The sequence below is a fragment of the Lathyrus oleraceus genome, chromosome 7 (assembly GCF_024323335.1).
Source record: "Lathyrus oleraceus cultivar Zhongwan6 chromosome 7, CAAS_Psat_ZW6_1.0, whole genome shotgun sequence".
In the NCBI taxonomy this organism is placed as follows: Eukaryota; Viridiplantae; Streptophyta; class Magnoliopsida; order Fabales; family Fabaceae; genus Lathyrus; species Lathyrus oleraceus.
In genome coordinates this window covers 86,817,890-86,823,583 of record NC_066585.1, presented here as the reverse complement: position 1 = coordinate 86,823,583, position 5,694 = coordinate 86,817,890, and positions in this window count along the sequence as shown.

The following is a 5,694-nucleotide window of genomic DNA, read 5'->3' as shown; positions in this document are numbered from 1 at the left end:
ACAACATGCATGCTAAATCACCTAGCAATGCTACATCATCAACAACAATTCAAGAATAGATATATGCTCACACTCTAAGCCATAAAACAGTCTATTCACCAATGCACACATAACTGATACATTCACAGCATCACGCATACTATCACACATCAGCAGTATTTTATCACATAAGCATATCATATCATGCCAAATAACAACCACAGTATTAGCACACTCTACTAATACCTATACCTACTCAAAAGAACGGGAAATGATCCCTAATATATCATACATCATCTGCATTACGTTACTCAGCTGAACAGTTAAAAACTGCACAACAACAGCTCAGGAAAATCACAATCCTGCCCATACGCGTATTGCCTAACCCCATACGCGTATGGCCCATCTCCTGACAAAATCCCATACGCGTAACACCATCTCATACGCGTATGCTACGCGTACCACTTCCCCATACGCGTACCAACAGAGACCAATCTACGTTCAAAACATCATCTTCCTCATCCATACGCGTATTGCCTAGTGCCATACGCGTACCAGACCATCTCATACGCGTATTGCCTAGTGCCATACGCGTATGACCAGAAACCAGATTTCCAGATCTGCTATGGCTTTCTCTGCTACGAGATCTATCCAATTCAACCTTCTACAGTCCAATTTTACACAATAATCGTTCATATCATCTAACACGAATTATAACCTATTCGATCTCACAACTCCTAACACTATTGCATCTAATTCCTACGAATTTCCTCTCAATTGTAACCCAATTTCGTTCATCCAAAGAGTTCACAATTTCATCATAATCATCCAATTCAGAAGTAAATCAATGGTTTATCACTACCCAGTACATATTATCCCATAATACCCATTAAACGATGATAAACCCCCCTTACCTGAGTTAATCCGGCGAATCTTTAAGCTTCAAGCTTTTCCTCTCTTCAACCCTTGTTCTCTGGTTCTCTTTGCCCTTTTCCACTTTCTGTCTCTTTTTCCTTTTCACGTGAAAATGAACCTTTTTACTAAATGGGACCTTTTCTAAATTCCAACTTTTATTCCAATAAAATAATAACCCAATAATAGTAATTCCAATAATAATAATAATTCCAATTATTTAATTAAATTAATAAATATGTTATTAACTCAATTTAAATAATTATCTTATTTTATCGGGGTGTTACAATCATCACCTAAAAAATTTCCCCAATAAGAACCCACTTTTTCCAACCTTTAGCCTCATACTCCTCCGAAGACTTCTCCTATCAAGCTCAAGAAACCAACTTCAACCTCTACTACCCCAATGGAGAAATCTTTTCCTCTCACTATCTAGATGAAAATCTATTCAAAAACTTCTCTTTCATTGAAAAATTCACTGTTGCAAGGATGAGTAACTTTGTTTTTGAAAAACCTAAAGAGAGGTAACCGAAATCCTAAACTACCCCGAGTATGATTTTGGAGAAGAAGAACCTATTTATGTACACATAACGATAAGACAAGAAGTCATAAGTAAAATGGGATATGCAATTCAAGAAGGAGATATGGTCCCTTATCAACTAAGAAGAGAAAGGGAGCGAAGAAACACACCTCCATCTAACACCCTCAATGAAATCCGTGATGAGTAAAAGAAGTTGAATTCAAAGATGAACAAGCTCATTGAGATAATGGCGGGAAGCAATCTTATTTCTCCAATAGGTTATGGCGAGGATGATGATGTTGAGATGAATTAAGTGTTTCTAGATGTTTTGTTCTTCTTATGCAATTTCTCTTCCTTGTACTTTCAATTATGCAAATTCCCTTTTGTATTTTAAATTTCTTTATAATATGAGTGTTAGTTTTCCTTATCTAAATGTCTAAATTACCCTTGTTTGCATATTTATTTTTTGCAATGCATCTTTACCCACATTTTTTATTTTGACAAAAGGAGATAACTATAAAGGGGAGTAAGGTATACTCTCTACTTAACTCAAGGGGAGTTTCATTACTCTAAACATATATGTATTATTTATTTTTACCACCTCCCCTGAGAGATGCCTTGTCATCATAAAAAAGGGGGAGAATGTAGAACCTTGTCTTGAAGGTGATATTCATTTAATAAGGACATCAACTTTTAATGATGACAACTAATATCTTATGATAAGTCAAGCACAAACGGTTAAGCAGATAAAGATGCAAACCTAAGTATTATGGTTTGATGAACTGGACTATCTGACGATGGTAATAAAGTGGAATGTAACAAAAGCCTCATGTCAAGCTACTCAAACAAACGTCTACCAAAGAGAAGAATCTGACAAATTCTTGAAGTGCTAAGGACCCTCCAAGTTTAGTAGTGAGTGAAAATGTTGTAAATCATAAGGAATTTATCATAAAAATGCATGGTTAAAGCGCACACGCACATACACACACACACAATATACTTTCAAACTCTTTTTACCAAAGAAAACATCTCCAAAAACATGTTAAAGTTGTGCCAGATGAATTTGGAAATGTAAAAATAGATATAGGCAAAATTTTGACTTATGTAATCGATTGGGACTTTTGTTTAATCGATTAGTGCAGTTTAAAATTGTGTCCCAAGCGATTAGGATAATGCCTTAATGATGTACAATGGCTAGATATATTTCCTTCCTTTTTTATACTCACAATCGATTGTATGGAACCTTCTAATCAATTGTAAACATGTGACAATCGATTCGATTGTCATAAAATGCATTTATATGATTTCTTTTTTGATCGAACCTCTAGCATATAAATATGGATCCTTTCCCTCATTTAATTTTATCTAGAAACGTGTTTTGACACACTTCTCACACTCTTTCTCTAAATATTTTATTTACTTTCTCTCACTAATATTTTAGCCATAGTGTTTTTGTGAGAAAAGTCATTTTGTGAGTAAGGATATTTTTGTAATTCTGGAAGGGTAGAATTGTAAATTCACCAAGGGAATATTTTGTAGACACCTTAATTGAATATCATCCATTAAGGGATTTGTTTGGATAGAAGTTAAACTCGTTAAAAGCTTTGGTTTGGGGATTGTGTGATTCAGTCTCCGTTTAGGTTTGTAAGTCCAACCCGTATAAAAGCTTTCATTAGATTCTTATTCAGCCCGATATAAAACCAAAATTAGGTTCAAACTCAACTCGGTATTAAAATCTTGGTAGGTTCGAAATTAGTCTCGTATTAAAATCTCACACGTTATTGGCCATCCTGTATAAACTAAGGTTTTAAGGTTCATGAGCTCAACCCGTATAAAAGCTTGCAAGGTTTAGGAACTTGAAGACTAATTGCTCCAAGGTCCTCATTTTTGGAGATAAGACTAACCGTTTCAATCTACTGTGTGAAGAAAGGACTAACCACCTCAATTCACCATTAAAATAGAAAACTCAAATTGCTATATTCCGAAGTCTTGTATTATTTGGATGGGGGTCAACCATCATTTCCTATATAAGGGGGTTCGTGAGTCTTTCATACTAAAAGCTCTCAACATTTGTTGGATACTCTCAAGATCAATTTTTGGGGAAAGGATTATGTCATTTTCTTGTTTGACCGAACCTCTATACATCGTGGTGTTCATTTTATTCCCTTTACTCTTTATTCTTGTGCTATTTATTTTCTGCAAATTATTTTTTCCACTGCTAATTATTTAAAATATTTTTAAACTCTGATTTTACTTCCCAAAGTTTTTGAAAGTCTTTTTTTTCTGAACCACATAATTCACCCCTCCCTTTTTCGTGTGAAGTCTCAAGTCCAACTCACTTTAGTGTTTGCAATACTCCATCCTCATTTCAAGTTACCATGAATGCGATTTTTAAAATATTTATGCTCCAATTTTCCATTGTGTTTTAGGATGACATTTTGATATACAACACTAACTATACGAATCATTTGAGACACATGTAGCATGAGTTTCAACTTCTACAAGCATGTCAAATATTTGTTAAGCAATCCAAGTGCTTATTCACTCAACCCAAAATTGAATATCTAGGTCACATTGCATTACAACATGGGGTAAAACCAAAACATGAAAAGATTCTTGCCATTCATTAATGGTCCATCCTACCAATTTCAAGGCTCTTTGTGGATTCATTGGATTGACATGTTTTTTTCCTGTCGTTTCATCATGGTATACACTTCTATGACTACTTCTTTAACACAATTACTCAATAAGATCAATTTGGATGGTCCACTACTACATATCTTGCTTTTGATGCACTTAAGAACATTATCAATCACACACATGTGCTCATTCCCCGTGATTCTACGCACTTTTCACGGTAGAAACTAATGCATCATGGGTAGGAATGAAGGATATTTTGTTCCAACACAATTACCCTATTATCTTATTTAGAAAACCTTTTTTCCCTAAGCTAATGACTACATACTTACATGTGTTAGCTTTTTTCGATCACTATTGTAGTCAAGAAATGATGCAAGTACTTACTAAGTTTCATCTTTATGATCCTAATATATCAGCGTAGTTTAAAGGAACTCATGTAACAAGTTATTCAAAACCACGAGTAGAAGATGTATCTATCTCGTTTTTCTCGAATTCAATTACACCATTCAGTATCACATTGGGAAAACAAATATGATTGCGTATGCTTTATCCTGCACACCAGAAGCAACGGTTGTAGAATACTTAATGCTCATTGTCCCCAATTTCCCCCCTCAAATCCTTGAAGAAAAAGTTAGCATAACACCCAAAATTTATAGAGAAATTGTATTACATCACCACTAGCCCCATTAGTGTATCATATTTCATATTTTCTCATGGTCTCATGTACCATAAGGGCTGCATTTGGTCATCGCACACGTCCTCATTTACATAGATTGTATGGGAAGAGTTTCACAAAACCCCATGGGTGGTTATATTGGGCTCGACTAAAACCCTTGATCATTTATGTACTAACTTCATCTTGATTGGATTACATGAAGATGTCCAATGTTATGTAGTAGATGTTTTAAATTTCCAACATTCTAAGTATGAAACTAAGAAATCTACAGATCTACTGTCCCTTACATATCTCTCATGATCCTTGGGAGGACTTATCTATTAATTTCATCGTTGGTCTACCACCCTAACAAGTCCACACAACCGTTTTGGTGGTGGTTGATCGTTTCTCTAAGGGTGTGCATTTGGCTATGTTTCAACCTCACTACACTGCATATAAGGTTACCTTACTGTTTGTTGATATTGTTGGGAAAATAATGGCATGCCTTTTGTAATGCTCCAGTCTGCTTTCAGGATTACTGACTGACCCCACAAACCAATACAAGTCTTTCAACATACTTTGTCCTCACTCACACGCTTTCCAGGAAACTTCCGAGAAGATCACCCATCCAAATATTACTCCAAGTCAAGAAAACTTAACTGTAAAGTTTTTATTTGTCAGGCTATGACAAATAAGATGCATCTTGTTGGTATATATAGTACTAATAAATCCTTATAAGTCTTCCTTCAACCATGCAGTCTCATATCTGCACATTCTTAAGATCCTCTCATTCCGATTTGAGTTTGGGCGACCACTCCCCGCCCTCGTCGGCCTCGGGTGTTACAGCCACCCCTTGCCCTCTTCGGCCTCAGGTGTTACACCTTCCATCTTGGTGTCATATCGTGACCCACTATTTGTGATTCATTTTTGGAAATAGTTTTTAAAACTCAGTGGAACTAAGTTAGGCATGAGCTCATCCCCACCCCCA